This window comes from Triticum urartu, chromosome 4A (assembly GCF_056163025.1).
Source record: "Triticum urartu cultivar PI428250 chromosome 4A, HENAU_Tu73, whole genome shotgun sequence".
NCBI classification, from domain to species: Eukaryota; Viridiplantae; Streptophyta; class Magnoliopsida; order Poales; family Poaceae; genus Triticum; species Triticum urartu.
In genome coordinates, this window is record NC_141876.1 from 350,812,048 (window position 1) to 350,836,061 (window position 24,014).

Genomic DNA, 24,014 nt, shown 5'->3' on the forward strand with positions numbered 1-24,014 from the left:
TCTACTCCCTCTTTTCCGGTTTATAGAGATCAAATCTTAAATCTAATCAATCAAGGCATTTTGTGAGTGGAGGAATGTATCTCGTACTTTACAAAACTACCTCAATTAAACTCATGCATTAAATTGGATTAATTGCAGTGCATGCATGCTTGGCCACTAGATAAGTAGAAACATTACATGCATTGGTGTCTTCCTTTTTAATATTACATGCAAAGATTTAATGCGTCTCGAAAACTAAAAATGAGATGGAGATGAGCCCTATAAATTGAAAACAAAGTTGAGATAAGCCCTATAAACCGGAAAGGAGGGAGTACATCGTTTCTTGTTTCTTGACATATCAACCAATAAGAGATGTGGGGTGTGCATGCTTTTAATGACTTGAGACTACCATTTCATTGGAAGATGTCACTCCTTGGCAAATGCAATAAATACTACGAACAAAGAGATAGAGAGAAGTAAAAAGATACTATTATAGCCAACCTTATAGCTAACCTTATTGTTTGAGTGACTAAGTGATAACTACGTATGACATGCCAACATCAGATAGCCTAACGCACCGTGTTAAATCTCCAAGGGCGCGACCGCGCGAGCGAGGCGACGGTCGTGGTACGACCATTATACGGGCTGCTGGCAGCCCTTGGATCTGAGATCGAACGGTCGCATGCTAAATTGCTGAAAATTTACAGAATAACCCTCCAGGATAGGATATTCACCCATAGGTCTAGAATCACGCCATGCAACCATTCGATCTCAAATCGAAGGGCTCTCGGAATCCCGTATCATGGGAGAATGGAAAGCTTCGTATCACCTGTAATTTTCCCGACGCTTGACATGACATCGAAAGCCATTTAATTGGGCATCGAGAAGGCATGACATCTAATTGGGCCCCCATGGTAGTGTGCATGAATCCACTTATCCACCAGGCAAGCCACTACCATGCCGTTCGCACACCCCACTCAGCATTTTTACAAAAACCGCTAGCAGTTCGCTCCTACTCGTCCCCGGACGTCCTTTAACATTACGGCAGTTCGCTCCTAGTCGTCCCATCCTTTCACATTATGGCAGTTCCACTAATCCTAACCCCCCCACAAATCCATGGCATTGTAATGGCCGAATAATCAAGCAATAGTAATCACCCACTAATGATGCCATGTCATCGCAATTAATTTGCTAAACGTCAATTTGATCCTAACCAATTTCAAATTCAAAATTTAAAATAAAGTCAAACAAATTATTTCATCAAGCAGTAAAACTAAAATGTTCAAATAATTCTATTAATTCCCGTGATCATCTTCATGATGAAAACAACTTCATTCGGCTCATAGTTAAGTTCCTAGGAAATTAATAAGTAGTCCAACAACACATTACTTGGCCATTTTGAATCCTACAAATAATTATCCTTTTCCAAATTCTAGAGGCTTGTGTGTGGCTCAATAATAATGCCCTAGAATTTTATGCAAAGTTTTTTAATATAATTAACGAGATTAGTTTGATGACTAAACTTTTAGACGCCGATAACTACTTATAATTTTAGAGGAAGAAATTAATAGAAAGAACCATTGTACACCTTCGGCCCATTTAGCAAAAGTAGGAGGTCCAGCCCAGCCCAACTCGCCCTCATCTCCCCTTCCCTGTTCACACAGAGGGATCGTGGCAACGATCCACCGGCGCCATGGCAACCGATGCCGCCGTGGTGCCATCCCGCGCCTCCCCGACGTTTTCCTCGGTGGATAAGAGCAACCCCTGGCCCCCTCTTCCTCTCCCTCAAACCCTAGCAGTCCCACTTTCCCCTTGCTCGCCTCTCTTTCGATCTGGATCGGAGCCGGGCGCCGCTGTCGCCGTGGCTCCGGCATGACCACGGCCACCCTCCTCCCCAAGCTGTTCCATGGCGTGTAGGAGGAACGCCGCCCTCGTCCTCATCCTTCCCAAGCACCAGGACGAGCCGGACGCCCCCGTGATGCCGTCCCTGCCACCGGATTCTTCCGCTGCTCTGGCGTACTCCGTCGACGAATCCGGCCACCTCGATCTTCCATCGAGCTCGCTGCCATCCCCTACGGCTCCACGGTGAGCTCCCGCGTGTAACTCCTCACCGCACTGTCTGTTTCCATGCGCGTAACCACCGTCGCCATAACTCCCATAGGCCACCGCTTGTTCCGAGCCAGCCGAGCACGGGCATGTGCTGAGGGCCTTGCGGTGAAGCCGCCCGCAACCCCCGCGTCCCTCGCGATACCCTCGCTCCCCTGCCCTGCTGTGGTTGCCCCATCCCGCTCCGCTGCGCTCTGTTGGCAGCCTACGCCCGCTGCCGCACGGCGCTTGTCGCGCCCACCCCTGGCCGCTGGCCTTTGCCGCGCGCAAGCGCTCGCGGCCCCCCTGCTCACCCTCCTAACCTTGCCGGGCCTCGCCCGTCGCCCTCACCCCGCGAGCCCACCGCCCGCTCACCCGCCCCGGTCCGCTGCGGCTAGCCGCTCCTGCTGCGTTGTTGCCATGCTACTACTGCCCTCTGCTATTGCGGCCCATGCTGCCGCCACCGCTGCCTAGCGCCACTGCACTGCTACCGCTACCACTCACACGCTGCATCCCTAGCCAGCACCATGGCCGCCTGACATGGTCGTGTGCGTGCGTGCTGTGTGTGTGCAGAGTGTGGCCACACCCACCTCTGTTGCTGCTCCTTTGCTGACCTGCTACAGTAACTGAATGTTACTATAGCAGTAGCTAGCTTTGCTAAATCTACAAGGACTAACCCCCTAGACAACCTCTAAACTGCGGTTAAACAACTGTTAACAAGACTAAAAAATATGGGAAGGTAGTACACTTGACAAGGCTCAAATGTTTCCATTGGACCAAAGTCGTTAGATGGATAGATTAAATCCTATGAAAATCACAAAGTTCTATGTTCTGTTAACAGAAAAACCAAAAAATAGCTTTATTTTCATAGCTACTTTAGAGCTGTTGTTGATCAAACAAATGAACTCTAATATGGATGAAAGTGATACTAACATGTAATTCACATAAAATGCTCAAAAATTGATATAAGACACAAAATCATAGAATGTACAGAGCAATAGTTGTAGCCTTTGAAAAACAGCTAAATGATGCTTAAAACTGACGAATTCTCAGACTTTGCAAAATTTCAAGGATTTTCCTGAATATTGTCAAAACTTTAGAAATTCATAAAAAATAAACCGTAACTCAGATGAAAATGTTTTCTACATGCAAGTTGCTCAGAAAAATTGAACGAATCCGAATGCGTGGTCCGTTCATCTGTCACATGCCCTAGCATGCTGAAGATGGAACATTCCCCCTCCGGTCATCTGTCTAACACATGTCTAGAACCGGGAAAACATTTCCGGTTGAATCCCCCCTTCACCTATTTTGTGCAACACTATGTTAGTTCGACCCTAGTTCTGCATATCGTCTTGTTATGCTTTATGATGCTTAGCTTGCTTATATTTACTGTTTCTTCCCCCTCTTCTCTACGATAGACCCCGAGACCGATGCTGCCCCTGTGACCGACTACGTCTCCGACGACACTTCTTCCTTTTCAGCAGAGCTTCCAGGCAAGCAAACCGCCCTTGAGCATTCCGATATCGCCCATTCCCTTCTCTCTTATGCTTGCATTAGAATCTGCTGCTACTACTGTTATCCTATTTCTGCTGCATAGCCTGTTTATTGTAACCTGCTGTTGTTACCTACCTTCTTATCCTAAACTGTTTAGTATAGGCTGGTTAGAGACCCATTAGAGACCCCCACTTTGTCCCGACTGCCCCGCTGGTTTATCAGAAGACCCGATAAACGGGATCGAAGATCAGGCCCCGGCACCGCACATCACTTTCCCCTTAGTTGCTCGACACTAATGGTTACTATCAAGTGCCGAGGGAGATACCTCATCAGCACTTCTGATGTTAACCTTGTAGGTTAGTTCATCAGTTATGGTCATCGAGGGTGGTTCCTCCTTCTCCACTCCCGATAACGGCACTGTCGTGCAACTCCTCAAGAGTGGACCTCCAGGGTGTTTCCTCCTTCGTTCACCTTGATAATAACATCAGGTGGAATTCCATCTAGGGTGATTCCTCAGGGTTCCCCTTGTTGTTAGACCCACAATTACTATGCTTACTATGACTTTATACTGAACCATGTTACTAAAGATGGGTCGGCCCTGAGGGGTACCCGCGCGAGCTTAATTGCGAGTGATGTGGAGTCGGGTTGACCTAGAAGGTTGTGACGCCCGGATAATTAAGCTACAACAACCCTCTTCTAATGATGCTACATCACTTCGATTACTATTGTCAATCTCGCGTTAGTTCGAAAACCGATTCAAATTCAAATTCAAGATCGAGCAAACAATAAAAGTTTTCAAATATTAAAATTAAAATGTTCGGAGTCAACCAAATAACGCATAGATAATTATGGCAGAGAAACCAAACTTTGATAAAATGTTTAAAGGCTCTAAGATAATTAAAACAGTAGTTAAAACAATTGAATAAATGCCTGCTGAATTTTGTAAAATATTAAACTATTTTATTTTGGGTTGAGAATTAAGGTGGCAGTAGTATATTTATAAATACCATTTTAGGTGCTAGTGTTTATTTTTATAAAACTGAAATAAAAAGGAACTTAAAATAAAATAGAGAATTAAAAAAAGGAAAAGGAAAATACAAAATAGAAAACAAAAGGAAAATGAAAAGCACCCCCCTCCACTGGGCCGAATGGCCCAGCTGGCTGGCCCACACCCTTGGCCTACTTAGGCCTCTGCCCCCAACCCCAACCCTAACCGCACCCCACTCCCCCACGACCCCCTTCTCCTCCCCCGTCGATCTGGATCGGGATCGGCCCGATCCCGTCACCCCCGATGGCCTACGACCGTCCACCGCCGTCTGGAGCTCTGCGAGCCTCACCAGAGCCACCCCATTGCCCCCTGGCCGTCACAATCGCCTGGAGGACCACCTCGCCAGACGCCACCGCCCCCGACCTCGTCGCTGTCGTCCCCGTCCCCCTCCCCGAACCCCGCTGCCATTGACCCAATGTCCCGCGGTGAGGCCCGCGGCCTCCTCTCTCCGTCGCGCTCGCGCTCACCATGACCAGCCGCGCCTTCGCGCGCGCGCACCCGCGCACCTATGTGCGTCGCCTCTGCGCCCCACGAGCTTCCCCTGTCGTCCTTTCGCGCGCGCACCACACCGCGCCCTCGCCGCACGCGCCCACGCCCACGCATGTCGTCACTCCGTAGCCACGCTCGTTGTTGCTCCTGTGCGCCACCACGCACATCGCCGCTCCCGGCCGAGTCCTCTTCTGCCCTGCTCCGTCCAATAACGACGGGCTCGCGTCTCGAGCTGCTGTTGCCGCCCCTGCCTCTGCAGCTCGCCGTCCTGCACTCCGCCGTGAGGCCGCGCCTCCTCCCCTGCCTGCTGCTACAGCCTCCTACTCCCCGCCCGCACGCATACCCCGGCGCCGCTGTCTGCCGCGACCCGCTCCCAGCTGCGCCCGCTCGCCTCCAGTGCTCGCCGCCCGCGCTGTGCCCTTGCTCGCGTTGCGCGCCCCGCCAGCCGTGCCCGCTCGCTTCTTGCTGTTCGTTGCCTCGCCGTCGTGCCGCGCTCGTCGCTACCGGCCACCCCAGGCGACCCCCGACAGCGCCACCGCATGCCTCGCCCCGCCTGCCGATGGCCGTCACGGCTCGTCTCGCTAGCGTGCGAGCCCCGCAGCTCCTGCGCCCAGCGCTGCTTCCGTCGCCGCCGGCCATTGAGGCCCCGGGCGCGATCGTCCTCGCCTCTCGTGGCCTCGGGTAGGAGCACCCGCACCCGTGCGCCCATTAAGGCCCCTAGACCCTATGACATGTGGGGCCCCACCCCACAGAACGGTTTAAAAAAAAGGAATTTTAAAAATAAATAAATAGAATAATTAATTAAAGAATTAATTAACTTAATTAATACTGATTAGATTAGCCTAATTAATTAACTAACCTAACTAATCTGTTAATTAAACTAATTAATTTAGTTAATTAGTTAACAGTGTATGACATGTGGGACACACACGTCAGCTTGAGCTAGTCAACCCCCTGTTGACTGCTGACATCATGATGACGTCAGCAAACACTATTCTGGATAATGTTGGTTTAAATAATTAAATAAATCCTAAAAATGATTTAAATCTTTTAAACTTAATATAAAATAAACCGTAGCTCGGATGGAAAAACTTTGTGCATGAAAGTTGCTCGGAACGACGAGACAAATCCGGATACGCAGCCCGTTCGTCCGCCACGCGTCCCTAGCATAGCGAACACGCAACTTCCCCCCCAGTTCATTTGTCCGAAAACACGAAACACCGGGGATATTTTCCCGGATGTTTTCCCCCTTCGCCGGTATCACCTCATACTGCGTTAGGGCACACCTAGCACCGCTACTTGTCTTGTCATGCATCGTTATGCATCTGTTTGCATTGTATTCATTGTTTCTTCCCCCTCTTCTCTCGCCAGACACCGAGACTGATGCCGCTGCTACCCAGTATGACTACGGTGTTGACGACCCCTCTCTCTTGCCAGAGCAACCAGGCAAGGCCCCCCCTTGATCACCAGATATCACCTACTCTTCTCTATACTGCTTGCATTAGAGCAGTGTAGCATGTTACTGCTTTCGGTTAATCCTATCCTGATGCATAGCCTGTCATTGTTACTACAACTGTTGATACCTTACATGCAATCCTACATGCCTAGTATAGGTTGCTAGTACTTCATCAGTGGCCCTACATTCTTGTCCGTCTGCCATGCTATACTATCAGGCCGTGATCACTCGGGAGGTGATCACAGATATATACATACATATATACATACTATACAGGTGGTGACTAAAGTCGGGTCGGCTCGTTGAGTACCCGCAAGTGATACTGATGTGGGGGCTGAAGGGGCAGGTGGCTCCATCCAGGTAGTGGTGGGCCTGAGTTCCCGACGGCCCCCGACTGTTACTTCGAGGCGGAGCGACACGGCAGGTTGAGACCACCTAGGAGAGAGGTGGGCCTGGCCCTGGTCGGCGTTCGCGGTTACTTCAAAATAACACGCTTAACGAGATCTGGGTATTTGATGTGAGTCTGGCTACTGGCCTATACGCACTAACCAACTACGCGGGGACAGTTATGGGCACTCGACGTCGTGGTATCAGCCGAAGCCTTCGTGACGTCAGCGACTGAGCGGCGTGCCCTGGGTTGGACTCGAACGCCTGCTCTTGTATAAGGGAGGCTAGGTCTGCTCACCGGCCGCGTACGCAACATGCAGGTGTGCAATGGGCGATGGGCCCAGACCCCTGCGCGATAGGATTTAGACCGGCGTGCTGACCCCTCTGTTCTACATAGGTAGGGCTGCGACGTGTTGATCTTCCGAGACCGGGCATGACCCAGACAAGTGTGTCTGGACAAAGGGGATCGAGCATGTTGGGAAATGTGGTGCACCCCTGCAGGGAAGTTAATCTATTCGAATAGTCGTGATCTTCTGTAACAGGACGACTTGGAGTTGTACCTTGACCTTATGACAACTAGAACATGATACTTAATAAAACACATCCTTCCAAGTGCCAGATACAATCGGTGATCGCTGTCTCATAGGGCGATGATACGTCTCTGTCGTATCTATAATTTTTGATTGTTCCATGCCAACATTCTACAACTCTCATTTACTTTTGGCAACTTTTTATACTATTTTTGGGAGTAACATATTGATCCAGTGCCCAGTGCCAGTTCCTGTTTGTTGCATTTTTTTTGTTTCGCAGAATATCCATATCAAACGGAGTCCAAACGGGATAAAAACCGACGAAGATTTTTTTTGGAATATATATGAATTTTGGGAAGAAAAATCCACGTGAGACGGTGCCCGAGGTGGCCACGAGGCAGGGGGGCGCGCCCCTGACCCTCGTGGGCCACCCGAAAGGTGGTTGATTCCCTTCTTTCGCTGCAAGAAAGCTAATATCCGGATAGAGATCGTGTTAAAATTTCAGCCCAATCGGAGTTACGGATCTCCGGGAATATAAGAAACGGTGAAAGGGAAGAACCTGAGAACGCAGAAACCGAGAGAGACAGAGAGATAGATCCAATCTCGGAGGGGCTCTTGCCCCTCCCACACCATGGAGACCATAGACCAGAGGGGAAACCCTTCTCCCATCTAGGGAGAAGGTCAAGGAAGAAGAAGAAGGAGGGGGGCTCACTACCCCTCGCTTCCGGTGGCGCCGGAACGCCGCCGGGGGCCATCATCATCACCGCGATCTACACCAACACCTCGACCATCTTCACCAACATCTCCATCACCACCCCCCTCTATCTACAGCAGTCCACTCTCCCGCAACCCGCTGTACCCTCTACTTGAACATGGTGCGTTATGGTTCATATTATTATCCAATGATGTGTTGCCATCCTATGATGTTGGAGTAGATTTTCGTTGTCCTATCGGTGGTTGATGAATTGCTATGATTGATTTAATTTGCTTGTGGTTATGTTGCTGTCCTTTGGTGCCCATCATATGATTGCGCGCGTGGATCACACCCTAGGGTTAGTTGTACGTTGATAGGACTCTGTATTGGAGGGCAAGAGTGACAGAAGCTTCAACCTAGCATAGAAATTGATGCATACGGGATTGAAGAGGGTCCAATATATCTTAATGCTATGGTTGGGTCTTACCTTAATGAACGTTAGTAGTTGCGGATGCTTGCTAATAGTTCCAATCATAAGTGCATAGAATTCCAAGTCAGGGATGACATGCTAGCAGTGGCCTCTCCCACATAATACTTGCTATCGGTCTAGTAAAGTAGTCAATTGCTTAGGGGCAATTTCACAACTCCTACCACCACTTTTCCACACTCGTTATATTTACTTTATTGCTTCTTTACTTACAGCAGCCCCTACTTTTTATTTATGTGATATTTATTACCTTGCAAACCTATCCGAAAATACCTACAAAGTACTTCTAGTTTCATACTTGTTCTAGGTAAAGCGAACGTCAAGTGTGCGTAAAGTTGTATCGGTGGTAGATAGAACTTGAGGGAATATTTGTTCTACCTTTAGCTCCTCGGTGGGTTAGACACTCTTACTTATCAAAAACTGTTGCGATCCCCTATACTTGTGGGTTATCAAGACCTTTTTCTGGCGCCGTTGCCGGGGAGCAATAGCGTCGGGTGAATATTCTCGTGTGTGCTTGTTTGCTTTATCACTAAGTAATTTTTATTTGCTGTTCCTAGTTGTTCTATATCTTTAGTTATGGATATGGAACACGAAATACCAAAAAAATTAGGTGTACCTGCTACTCATGGGGATGGGGAACCTCCTAAAACCCTTGATGCTCAATATGTGAAAAATATTATGTACTACTTTGATAATCCTGATAAAACCCCATTCAATCTAGTAATGGGAGTAACATTGGATCAACGTGAATACTTTAGGGATTATCGCTTGACACAAAAAGGGAAATTATAATGGGATCAAATTTATATGTTGTACTGGTATGCTAGGCAACTATGCTTGAGATATGATTATACTTGTTGCTGTTAGGTGAAGCCTCCACACCTTCCCTTTTCATGTGAATTTAATGATAATGAAACATTAGCTTCTTATGCTTATGATATATATGATTACTATGATGTGGAACAAATAGAAGAATTTGTTGCTTTTAAGGGTGTTTATGAAATTGAATCTTTGTTTGAAAAGCATGAAGCTTATGATGATGAAGTTTATAGGCCTGAAAATTTAGCTATCTTAAAATGTTGCTATGATAATTATGAATATAATTCCTATATTAATGCGCTTATTGTGAAAGTCTCCGCTGTTCAAGAAGAGACTAATATTTTGCAGGAGTCTATGGAAGAAGAAATTGATGAAACTGTGAGCTCATTGGATGAAAAAGATGAGGAGGAGAGCGAAGAACAAAAGGAGGAAGAGCGGATTAGCTACCCATGCCCACCTTCTAATGAGAGTAACTCTTCAACTCATACGTTGTTTAATTTCCCTTCGTGCTTACCGAAGGATGATAGCTATGATGATTATTATGATCCCAATGATTCTTTTGAAATATCCCTTTTTGATGATGCTTGCTATGTTTGTGGCCAAGATGCCAATATGAATTATCCTTATGGAGATGAACTTGCTATAGTTCCTTATGTTAAACATGAAATTGTTGCTATTGCACCCACACATGATAGTCCTATTATCTTTCTGAATTCTCCCGACTACACTATATCAGAGAAGTTTGCCCTTATTAAGGATTATATTGATGGGTTGCCTTTTACCGTTGAACATGATGATTTTGATGAATATAATATGCATGTGCTTGCTGCTCCTACTTGCAATTATTATGAGAGAGGAACTATATCTCCACCTCTCTATGTTTCCAATATGACAAAATTGCAAGAAACTGTTTATACTATGCATTGGCCTTTACTTTGTGTGCATGAATTGTTCTTTTATGACATGCCGATGCATAGGAAGAAAGTTAGACTTTGTTGTTGCATGATATATGTTACTTTGTGCTCACTAATAAATTACAAATCATTGTTAATTAAAATTGGCTTTGATATACCTTGGGATCCGGGTGGATTCATTACTTGAGCACTATATGCCTAGCTTAATGGCTTTAAAGAAAGCGCTTCTAGGGAGACAACCCGGATGTTTTAGAGAGTCATTTATTTCTGTTGTGTGCTTTTATAAAGTTTAAATATAAAAATAATGTGCCAAGGTTTGCCTTTAGGTTGTTCACATTTGCTTGATGGTTTGTACGGTGCAGGACAGAAACTTTGGCTGTAGTGTGAGATTATACATTTTTTGCTGCAACGTCAAATGGTTCTGATTCTTTTTGCACTGTCTTCCTATACAATTTTTTTATTTTTCCTAATTTTGGTAGAATTGTTCAAGTATCAGAAATATGGTGAATGTTCAGATTATTACAGATTGTTCTGTTTTAGAGAGATTCTGTTTTTGATGCATAGTTTGCTTGTTTTGATGATACTATCGATTTATATCAGTGGATTAAGCCATGAAAAGGTTATATTACAGTGGACACAATGCAAAAAAATATGAATTGGTTTTCAACAGTACTTAGAGTAGTGATTTGCTTTATTATACTAACGGATCTTACCGAGTTTTCTGCTGAAGTTTTGTGTGGATGAAGTGTTCGATGATCGAGAAGGTCTCGATGTGAGAAGAAGGAAGAGAGGCAAGAGCTCAAGCTTGGGTATGCCCAAGGCACCCCAAATAAATATTCAAGGAGACTCAAGTGTCTAAGCTTGGGGATGCCCCGGAAGGCATCCGCTCTTTCTTCAACAATTATCGGTATGTTTTCAGATTCGTTTCGTTCATGCGATATGTGCAATCTTGGAGCGTCTTTTGCATTTAGTTTTCATTTTTCTTTTATGCACCATGCTGGTATGAGATAGTCCTTGGTTGATTTATAGAATGCTCTATGCACTTCACTTATATCTTTTGAGTATGGCTTTATAGAATGCTTCATGTGCTTCACTTATATCATTTGAAGTTTGGATTGCCTGTTTCTATTTACATAGACAACCGCCATTTGTAGAATACTCTTTTGCTTCACTTATATTTGTTAGAGCATGGGAATATCTTTTGTAGAAATAATTAAACTCTCTTGATTCACTTATATCTATTTAGAGAGATGATAGGAATTGGTCATTCACATGGTTAGTCATAAATCCTACATAAAACTTGTAGATCACTGAATATGATATGTTTGATTCCTTGCAATAGTTTTGCGATATAAAGATGGTGATATTAGAGTCATGCTAGTGGGTAGTTGTGGATTAGTAGAAATACTTGTGTTGAGGTTTGTGATTCCCGTAGCATGCACGTATGGTGAACCATTATGTAACGAAGTTGGAGCATGAGGTATTTATTGATTGTCTTCCTTATGAGTGGCGGTCGGGGACGAGCGATGGCCTTTTCGTACCAATCTATCCCCCTAGGAGCATTCGCATAGTACTTTGTTTCGATGACTAATAGATTTTTGCAATAAGTATGTGAGTTCTTTATGACTAATGTTGAGTCCATGGATTATACGCACTCTCACCCTTCCATCATTGCTAGCCTCTCTAGTATTGCGCAACTTTCGCCGGTACCATAAACCCACCATATACCTTCCTCAAAACAGCCACCATACCTACCTATCATGGTATTTCCATAGCCATTCCGAGATATATTGCCATGCAACTCTCATCATCATATACCTGACTTGAGCATTCATTGTCATATTGCTTTGCATGATCGTAAGATAGCTGGCATGATGTTTTCATGGCTTGTCCGTTTTTTATGTCATTGCTACGCTAGATCATTGCACATCCCGGTACACCGCCGGAGGCATTCATATAGAGTCATATCTTTGTTCTAGATATCGAGTTGTAATATTGAGTTGTAAGTAAATAAAAGTGTGATGATCATCATTATTATAACATTGTCCCATGTGAGGTTATCAAAATAAAAGTGGCCAAATAAGCCCCCAAAAAATAAAAGAGAGAGAGAGAGAGGCCAAAGAAGCCTACAAAAAAGAAAAAAAACAAAAAACAAAAAAATGAGAGAAAAAGAGAGAAGGGGCAATGTTACTATCCTTTTACCACACTTGTGCTGCAAAGTAGCACCATGTTCTTCATATAGAGAGTCTCTTGAGTTATCACTTTCATATACTAGTGGGAATTTTCATTATAGAACTTGGCTTGTATATTCCGATGATGGGCTTCCTCAAATGCCCGAGGTCTTCATGAGCAAGCAAGTTGGATGCACACCCACTTAGTTTCAGTTGGAGCTTTCATGCACTTATAGCTCTAGTGCATCCGTTGCATGACAATCCCTACTCACCCACATTGATATCTATTGATGGGCATCTCCATAGCCCGTTGATACACCTAGTTGATGTGAGACTATCTTCTCCTTTTTGTCTTCTCCACCATCATATTCTATTCCACCTAATGCTATGTCCATGGCTCACGCTCATGTATTGCGTGAAAGTTGAAAAGGTTTGAGAACGTCAAAAGTATGAAACAATTGCTTGGCTTGTCATCGGGGTTGTGCATGATGTGAGTATTTTGTGTGGTGAATATGGAGCATAGCCAGACTATATGATTTTGTAGGGATAAATTTCTTTGGCCTTGTTATTTTGAAAATACATGATTGCTTTATTAGTGGGATTGAAGTATTATTGTTTCTATTTCAAATGATAGAATATTGCTTTGAATCACTCGTATCTTAATATTCATGCCATGATTAGATTACATGATCAAGATTATGCTAGGTAGCATTCCACATCAAAAATTATCTTTTTTATCATTTAAATACTCGAGGACGAGCAGGAATTAAGCTTGGGGATGCAGATACATCTCCGTCGTATCTATAATTTTTGATTGTTCCATGCCAATATTCTACAACTCTCATATACTTTTGGCAACTTTTTATACTATTTTTGGGACTAACATATTGATCCCGTGCCCAGTGCTAGTTCCTGTTTGTTGCATGTTTTTTGTTTCACAGAATATCCATATCAAACGGAGTGGAAACGGGATAAAACTGACGGAGATTTTTTTCGAATATATATGATTTTCGGGAAGAAAAATCCACGCGAGACGGTGCCCGAGGTGGCCACGAGGCAGGGGGGCGCGCCCCTGACCATCGTGGGTCACCCGTAAGGAGGTTGATGCCCTTCTTTCGCCGCAAGAAAGCTAATATCCGGATAGAGATCGTGTTAAACTTTCAGCCCAATCGGAGTTACGGATCTCTGGCAATATAAGAAACGGTGAAAGGGAAGAATCTGAGAACCCAGAAAGAGAGAGAGAGACAGAGAGACAGATCCAATCTCGGAGGGGCTCTCGCCCCTCCCACGCCATGGAGACCATGGACTAGAGGGGAAACCCTTCTCCCATCTAGGGAGAAGGTCAAGGAAGACGAAGAAGGAGGGGGCTCTCTCCCCCTCGCTTCCGGTGGCGCCGGAACGCCGTTGGGGGCCATCATCATCACCGTGATCTACACCAACACCTCCGCCATCTTCACCAACATCTCCATCACCATCCCCCCTCTATCTACAGCGGTCCACTCTCCCGCAACCCGTTGTACCCTCCACTTGAACATGGTGCTTTATGCTTCATATTATTATCCAATGATGTGTTGCCATCCTATGATGTCGGAGTAGATTTTCGTTGTCCTATCGGTGGTTGATGAATTGCTATGATTGATTTAATTTGCTTGTGGTTATGTTGCTGTACTTTGGTGCCCATCATATGATTGCGCGCGTGGATCACACCCTAGGGTTAGTTGTATGTTGATAGGACTATGTATTGGAGGGAAAGAGTGACAGAAGCTTCAACCTAGCATAGAAATTGATGCATACGGGATTGAAGGGGGACCAATATATCTTAATGCTCTGGTTGGGTTTTACCTTAATGAACGTTAGTAGTTGCGGATGCTTGCTAATAGTTCCAATCATAAGTGCATAGAATTGCAAGTCAGGGATGACATGCTAGCAGTGGCCTCTCCCACATAATACTTGCTATCGGTGTAGTAAAGTAGTCAATTGCCTAGGGGCAATTTCACAACTCCTACCACCACTTTTCCACACTCGCTATATTTAATTTATTGCTTCTTTACTTACAACAACCCCTACTTTTATTTACTTGATCTTTATTACCTTGCAAACCTATCCGAAAACACCTACAAAGTACTTCTAGTTTCATACTTGTTCTTGGTAAAGCGAACGTCAAGCGTGCGTAGAGTTGTATCGGTGGTCGATAGAACTTGAGGGAATATTTGTTCTACCTTTAGCTCCTCGTTGGGTTCGACACTCTTACTTATCGAAAACTGTTGTGATCCCCTATACTTGTGGGTTATTAGGCGACGAGGGGAGGATCATCGGTTAGGATTATGCTATGCGATGATACTTGGTGAACTTACCATCTACTCCCTTCTACATGCTGCAAGATGGAGGTGGCCAGAAGCGTAGACTTCGATAGGACTAGCTATCCCACCTTATTCGTGCATTCTGCAGTTCAGTCCACATATGATACCCCTTTTCCATTTGATACCAATGCATACATATGTAGTGTAGCTCCTTGCTTGCGAGTACTTTGGATGAGTACTCACGGTTGCTTTGCTCCCCCCATTTCCCCTTTCTATACCCGTTTGTTGCGACCAGACGTTGGAGTACATGAGCCAGACGCCACTGTCGATGACGACTGCTACTAGTCGGGAGGTGCCTACTACTACGTGCAGGCCGCTAAGGACGACCAGGAGTAGTTTAGGAGGATCCCAGGCAGGAGGCATGCGCCTCTTTCGATATGTATCCTAGTTTGTGCTAGCCTTCTTAAGGCAAACTTGTTTTACTTATGTCTGTACTCAGATATTGGTGCTTCCGCTGACTCGTCTATGATCGAGCTCTTGTATTCGAGCCCTCGAGGCCCCTGGCTTGTAATATTATGCTTGTATGACTTATTTTTATTGGTAGAGTTGTGTTGTGATATCTTCCCGTGAGTCCCTGATCTTGATCATACACGTTTGCGTGTATGATTAGTGTACGGTCAAATTGGGGGCGTCACAAGTTGGTATCAGATCCGACTGCCTGTTGGAATCCCCCTTCCACACTCCTTGGCCGAAGTCGAGTCTAGACATTGCAAAACTTTTACTAACATGGCTGCGCGGATTATGGGCCCACGTCGCCATTGGGTGGAATTAGCATCTTTTATTCCTCGACCTATACTATGGGACGCTAATCTCTCCTCTATTCGGGTTAAATGATTTTACTAACGCCGACTCTAGGTTCTCGTAACTACTTCCACCCAGAGAGCCCCTTACTCCATATGATTACTTGGTCCATCGAAGGATTTCAAAGATACTCTCCGATGTTCTCTCGAGACTTTTAGCATGTTGCTTTTGCAATTCCCTACCACCGTAATATCCCTGTGGATAAATACATACACTTACCGTTCTTACTTTTATTCCCAGTTGATCTTGTTATGACAAGATACCCTGAAATCCCCTCTATTGTTCCGAGAAATTTTTTGTGCCTTCTGCCTTGCAGTTCCTTGCCACCTGAATAACCCTACGGATAATTCCTTGGACTTATCGAGTATCCACTCATTCCAAGTTGTTCTCGTGTTCTGCAAAAGACTTTGAAATACTATTTGATCTTTTGAAGATCCTCAACAGCCTGTTGTTCTTGGAATTCTTGCATACTTGCATTCCGGTTATTTCCATTAGTTTAGCAATTTACCTTAAAAACTTGTTTGATTGTCATTCTGATCCTTTTGATTCAACATGTGTGTGAATGCACACAATCATCATTTATTCCCTAGAATTTATCCTTCCGACTCAGACGTCATTTTAAACATGAGCTGGATCTCGACCAATCAAATGTTGCCATCGATTGTACCCCTAAGGCTATTCAACTTATCCATCCCTAATCAAAGCATTGCTTCTGATCCATTGTCTTGGAATTGATAATTCCTTTGCATTTGAACTTTGAGTTAGTCAGTTGTTTCTATAAACTGATCTCCTTGCATTCCTTCTTCCTCTGGTTGAGTACCGATGCTCACATCAGATCTGTTGTAGACCACCAGATCCTTTGTTGGATTTTATCCGGCAGCGTCCTTGATATTCATTAACCTTGTGAGCCTTTCATCGGACACATAATGCCTTTGGTAAATTGTATCCCCTGTTTTTGTCAACCATGCTCTGCTCCCGAGCTTGAGTTATTCGCTCCTGAAGATTATGGTATGTGTTCATAAGATGCCCCGATGGGTTAAACCTGTGCCTTCCTTACTCTATGTGAACCTGAAAGATTTCACGGGTCATACTTATCTGGTATTGCACCAGGTAAAACTTTCAACAACTAATGTCATTTTCGAAATACGAGAGGTGAATGAAAGGTTATGCATTGAACAAGTGGGAATCAACCCTGAACCCTGTGTTCATGCCCATGGACACGATGTATATCCTATCATAGAAACTTCTTGTAATAATAACTATTTCCTTGATATGATATCATCTGGTATCTATGCATTGATCCTTTACAATCATGGTCCCGACCACATTTTTCCTTGATTCCATTTCTCAGACAAGTTAAAGCACTTGTCTTCTGTTGATCGATACATCTCCGCAACCTCTATTTTGATCTTCCTCGAGTATTAACCTCTGTTATCTCGAGAACTGTGTTGCTTCCTGCGAGTCTTCATCTATTATTGCTTCTCACCTATTTCAGATTTCCCCCGGGTTGTGAGTTATTAGTCACTCGAGAACACTAATAAGTGAATCGAGTCCGCACTCGAATTCAATAACTCTAAGTAATTTTTGTTGCTTACGATTTTTAATAACCCTTTTTTTAGTCATTTCTAGCCTGATCAACTATATCATTATCGTGCTAAATTTTAAATTGTGCCATCCGGTCCTTCTTCCCGAAGCACAATTTTCGACGAGAAGCTAAGCTTACGTCGATCTTCCTTGTCATATATCATTGCCTTAAACAAGAGTACTTGATTCCAAGTTTGTGTCGTATCCGTGCTTCCAGTGGTCTTTTGCTTCACCATTCCTTTTGCTTGATGTCATCGTTATTCGATGGCAGCCTCATGGAATATCTCGACAAATGTGTCGTGATCATCAACATTCCGAGCTCTTCCAAAATATCTATCAAATTCATGATGAGCAATACCATCCTTTCCCCTCGATGGTTGGTGTTATCATCGGCAACGTTAATGCCCTCCCTCCAACACAAACTTGCTCATGTTTTGTGTATTACTTTAGGTTCCTTTCTATCCAGCTTGTGTTATGTTCTACCTTGGAGCATTACCATCTTTTATGTCAAGAATGTCGTGAGAATTTCACCACCTCTTACGGATTCTTGATATAGGTGATACTTCTTGCCATATCCGTTCATTCCTTGGTCCCTGTGTTGTTTCTAATCGGAAAACCGACAATTGATCTATGTTGTGCGAATTCAAAACTTCTAGCAACCCTATTGCTTCGAAGTTAATGGTCAATATTTCATTCTTGGACCATTGGTTATCGAATCACCATTCTAACATTGATCATGCTACCTAAGCCCATATTTCGGGTGCACCTTTCAACCAGTGTTTAACGGTGTATGTTTTTCCTCGAGCATACCTCATTATATCATTTGATCTAACAAATGTTATCTCATTGTTCAAATAAGTGTGGAAATCCATCTTTTGAAAATATAAATGAATTGTTGCTGAGTCCATCAGCCACATCCTCTTCCTCTCCTTGATTTAATGATGAACTCTTGTTTTGGAACTCACTTCCATAGTTTGTTTTTTAAGAATCTTACAATGTCATCTCGTCAATTGGTGTTGCGCCTTTTCTTCTCGGGCATCCCGAGTCTGAGGTATCCCGACACCAATTAGATCTGAACCTCAATCAGATATGATGGTGGGAACATATTTCCAAGAGTAATAACAATGGTCTTTATATGACCCGGTAAGGTGATATCGTGCCTAGCACACCTGGCCGGAGGACCTATTGTTACCATTTCCTTTTTAGCAAGGTTATCCATTCCTCCCTGAGGAAATTGAAAGACTTATTATATAAGTTATTCCTCATGGATCCTTTGAGTTTCCAAAGTCTGATCTTCACCTGTTGACCATGTCAATGCTATGTCGAAGCATGTCTATGGTACTCTGATTTTCAGCCATAACATTTGAAGCCCAATGTTAAATGTATCCTACTCAATTATCCAAACACCGTTGTATGGGTAATGTCATGAAATTTCTCCCCCCTTATCTAAAGAGTTTTCTACATTATATCCTATCATGGATATCATGATCTACTTGTCCTTGGGAAGGATATATCCTTGGAATATGTGTTTAAACACATTTTCCTTTCCATTGTTCTGTTTAAACTGATAATCATATTTTTCTTTCCATTTTTTGGTTTAACCTTTCTTGTGATCTATATGATCTAGGTGGTAATATTCTCCTGCTTATGTAAACACCCCGGTGTACAATTCTGTCAGCAAGACCCTGTTACTATTGTTGATGACATTTCGGTAACCAGCGATGGACAAGAACTTTGCCTATTGGTCCGCCTCGTTTCAACGAGCAGGAAAATGGTTCTCTTTGTCCCTCGCCCTTGGCACTGACATTGTTGCCAACATAACTGACAGGCTAAGCTCTAGCCTGTCTTGCTATCATGACCATGCAAGATGTCACCACTACTTTCTACTTTTACCCACATGGTGGGCCCATAACCCACAGGTCCCTAACTCTCGTGTACACCCTGTTGCCAAAGTTATTCCTTGAGCCTGGCTACGTACGTAATTGACGGGTCACCTTCCTAGTGATCTATTCTGGTATCAGACACAATACTCATTCTTTTGCCCTGAAACCCTTTCACCTTCTAATTGGGCATCAAACGATTGCTTATCCGCTTGATACTTTTTACTATACCCCCTTGCTTGGCTCTCGATGTGCTTCATTTGACCAACTCGAGAGATACCCCTGTGTTCATTCATGGGTAACCCCCAATGGTTAACCCTAATAGCATTCTATCATTGTCGAACTGCCCCTTACCTATTCATAAGTATGAGACAGACCCGAAGAAAGGATACGCCTTCGTCAAGATGAATTGAAGTAGAGAAGTGAAGACATCAATGACAGGGATCAATTTCTTCGCGAAGAGCAAGCCAGGATGAGAAGACCCGCTAGATTCGTAACCAAAACCTTTCCCCTTTGTCTACCTCTTAAATCTCGGGACGAGATTTCTTGTAGTAGAGGAGATTTGTGACGCCCGGATAATTAAGCTACAGCAACCCTCTGCTAATGATGCCACGTCACTTCGATTACTATTGTCAATCTCGCATTAGTTCGAAAACCAATTCAAATTCAAATTCAAGATCGAGCAAACAATAAAAGTTTTCAAATATTAAAATTAAAATGTTCGGGGTGAACCAAATAACTCATAGGTAATTATGGTGGAGAAACCAAACTTTGATAAAAACTTTAAAGGCTCTAAGATAATTAAAACAATTAAATAAATGCCTGTTGAATTTTATAAAATATTAAACTATTTTATTTTGGGTTGAGAATTAAGGTGGCAGTAGTATATTTGTAAATACAATTTTAGGTGCCAGTGTTTATTTTTAGAAAACTGGAATAAAAAGGAACTTAAAATATAATAGAAAATTAAATAAAAGAAAAGGAAAATACAAAATAGAAAACAAAAGGAAAATGAAACCCCCCCCCTCCACTGGGCCGAATGGCCCAGCTGACTAGCCCACACCCTTGGCCTACTTAGGCCTATGCCCCCAACCCCAACCCTAACCGCACCCCACCCCCCCCACGACCCCCTTCTCCTCCCCCTTCGATGTGGATCGGGATCGGCCCGATCTCGTCGCCCCCGACGCCCTACGCCCACCCACCGCCGTCTGGAGCTCTGCGAGCCTCCCCGGAGCCACCCTGTCGCCCCATGGTCGTCACCATCACCTGGAGGACCACCTCGCCGGACGCCACCGCCCCCGACCTCGTCGCTGTCGTCCCCGTCCCCCTCCCCGAACCCCGCTGCCATTGACCCAACGTCCTGCTGTCACTCCGCAACCATGCTCGATGTTGCTCCCGTGCGCCACCGCGCACATCGCCGCTCCCGGCCGAGGCCGCTTCCGCCTAGCTCCGTCCAACCATGTCGGGCTCGCGTCTCGAGCTGCTGCCGCAGCCCCTGCCTCTGCAGCTCGACGTCCCGCACTCCGCGGCGAGGCCACGCCTCCTCTCCTGCCTGCTGATGCAGCCTCCTACTCCCCGCCCGCGCGCATACCCCGGCGCCGCTGTCCGCCGTGGCCCGCTCCCAGCTGCGCCCGCTCGCCTCTAGTGCTCGCTGCCCGCGCTATGCCCCTGCTCGCGTTGCGCGCCTCGCTGGCCGTGCCCGCTCGCTGCTTGCTGTTCGCTGCCTCACCGTCATGTCGCGCTCGTCGCTACCGTCCGCCCCAGGCGACCCCCGACAGTGCCACCCCACGCCTCGCCCCGCCTGCCGATGGCCGTCATGTCTCGTCTCGCCGGCGTGCGAGCCGCACAGCTCCTGGGCCTGGCGCTGCTTCCGTCGTCGCCGGCCACCGAGGCCCCGGGCGCGATCGTCCTCACCTCTCGTGGCCTCAGGTGCGAGCACCCGCACCCGTGCGCCCGTTAAGGCCCCTAGACCCTATGACATATGGGGCCCCACCCCACAAAACGGTTAAAAAAGGAATTTTATAAATAAATAAATAAGTAAAATAATTAATTAATTAAATAATTAATTAACTTAATTAATACAGATTAGATTAGCCTAATTAATTAACTAACTTAACTAATCTATTAATTAAACTAATTAATTTAGTTAATTAGTTAACAGTGTATGACATGTGGGACCCACACGTCAGCTTGAGCTAGTCAACCCCCTGTTGACTGCTGACGTCATGTTGACATCAGCAAACACTATTCTGGATAATGTTGGTTTAAATAATTAAATAAATCCTAAAAATGATTTAAATCTTTTAAAATTAATATAAAATAAACCGTAGCTCGGATGGAAAAACTTTGTACATGAAAGTTGCTCAGAACGACATGACGAATCCGGATATGCAGCCCGTTCGTCCGCCACGCATCCCTAGCATAGCGAACACACAACTTTCCCCCTCCGGTTCGTTTGTCCGAAAACGTGAAACACTGGGGATATTTTCCCGGATGTTTTCCCCCTTCGCCGGTATCTCCTCATACTGCCTTAGGGCACACCTAGCACCGCTACTTGCCTTGTCATGCATCGTTATGCATCTGCTTGCATTGTAGTCATTGTTTCTTCCCCCTCTTCTCTCGCTAGACACCGAGACCGATGCCGCTGCTACCTAGTACGACTACGGTGTTGACGACCCCTCTCTCTTGCCAGAGCAACCAGGCAAGCCCAACCCCCTTGATCACCAGATATCGCCTACTCTTCTCTATACTACTTGCATAGAGTAGTGTAGCATGTTACTGCTTTCCGTTAATCCTATCCTGATGCATAGCCTGTCATTGTTACTACAACTGTTGATACCTTACCTGCAATCCTACATGCCTAGTATAGGTTGCTAGTACTTCATCAGTGGCCCTACATTCTTGTCTGTCTGCCATGCTATACTATCGGGCCGTGATCACTCGGGAGGTGATCATGGATATATACATACATATATACATACTATACAGGTGGTGATTAAAGTAGGGTCGGCTCGTTGAGTACCCACAAGTGATACTGATGTGGGGGCTGAAGGGGCAGGTGGCTCCATCCAGTTAGTGGTGGGCCTGAGTTCCCGACGGCCCCCGACTGTTACTTCGAGGCGGAGCGACAGGGCAGGTTGAGACCACCTAGGAGAGAGGTGGGCCTGGCCCTGGTCGGCGTTTGCGGTTACTTCAAACTAACACGCTTAACGAGATCTAGGTATTTGATGTGAGTCTGGCTACTGGCCTATACGCACTAACCAACTATGCGGGGACAGTTATGGGCACTTGACGTCGTGGTATTAGCCGAAGCCTTCATGACGTCAGCAACTGAGCGGCACGCGCCGGGTTGGACTGGAACGCCTGCTCTTGTATAAGGGAGGCTAGGTCTGCTCAGCGGCCGCATACGCAACGTGCAGGTGTGCAATGGGTGATGGGCCCATACCGCTGCGCCATAGGATTTAGACCGGCGTGCTGACCTCTCTGTTGTGCATAGGTAGGGTTGCGACGTGTTGATCTTCCGAGGCCGGGCATGACCCAGACAAGTGTGTCCGGAAGTTAATCTATTCGAATAGCCGTGATCTTCGGTAACAGGATGACTTGCAGTTGTACCTTGACGTTATGACAACTAGAACCGGATACTTAATAAAACACATCCTTCCAAGTGCCAGATACAACCGGTGATCGCTCTCTCACAGGGCGACGAGGGGAGGATCATCGGTTATGATTATGCTATGCGATGATACTTGGTGAACTTACCATCTACTCTCTTCTACATGCTGCAACACGGAGGTGGCCAGAAGCGTAGACTTCGATAGGACTAGCTATCCCCCCTTATTCTGGCATTCTGCAGTTCAGTCCACATATGATAGCCCTTTTCCATTTGATACCAATGCATACATATGTAGTGTAGCTCCTTACTGGCGAGTAGTTTGGATGAGTACTCACGGTTGCTTTGCTCCCCCCTTTTCCCCTTTCTATACCCGTTTGTTACGACCAGACGTTGGAGTCCATGAGCCAGACGCCACTGTCGATGACAACTACTACTACTCGGGAGGTGCCTACTACTACGCGCAGGCCGCTGACGACGATCAAGAGAAGTTTAGGAGGATCCCAGGCAGGAGGCCTGCGCCTCTTTCGATATGTATCCCAATTTTTGCTAGCCTTCTTAAGGCAAACTTCTTTAACTTATGTCTGGACTCAGATATTGTTGCTTCCGCTGATTCATCTATGATCGAGCTCTTGTATTCGAGCCCTCGAGGCCCCTTGCTTGTAATATGATACTTGTATGACTTATTTTTATTGGTAGAGTTGTGGTGTTATATCTTCCCGTGAGTTCCTGATCTTGATCGTACACGTTTGCGTGTATGATTAGTGTACGGTCAAATAGGGGGCGTCACAAAGGTGCCCGCGACATAATTACGAGGTGTGGTCGGGCATTATTAGCCCTTCTCGCGAGTCCTCGAGATGGGGCGATGGGGTCACATCGATCGTGGGTCTCTACTCGTTACCGCGCGTTCCTAATTCACTACGATTTGGATATTTGATCCAAGGGGCCTATGGCCTGATAGCACTAACAATCACGTGGGCATAGTATGGGCGTTCTGCATCGTATGCGTCAGCCGAAGCTTATTAGACGCCATGCGACTAAGTGGCGCTCATCGGGTTTGACTGCGTAAGCACCTGCCTTTATTAAGGAGGTAGCTAGGTCTACTCAGCGACCGCCCATGCAACTTGCAGGAGTTCCCGGGGCGATGGCCCAAGACCCCTGGGGGCATAGGTATAGTCTAGTGTGCTGACCTCTCTCTTAAGCCTAGGTCGGGTTGCGGCATATCG

At 45.6% G+C, this 24,014-nt stretch overlaps 1 long non-coding RNA gene across 1 annotated transcript; it reads left to right on the plus strand.

Moving 5' to 3' along the window:
* Positions 1 to 1,661: 1,661 nt before the first annotated feature.
* On the plus strand, positions 1,662 to 14,211 carry LOC147975836 (uncharacterized). The gene is made up of 2 exons (XR_015601089.1): positions 1,662 to 2,064; positions 3,483 to 14,211. It is a non-coding gene; the product is annotated as an uncharacterized LOC147975836 (long non-coding RNA).
* Positions 14,212 to 24,014: the final 9,803 nt, after the last annotated feature.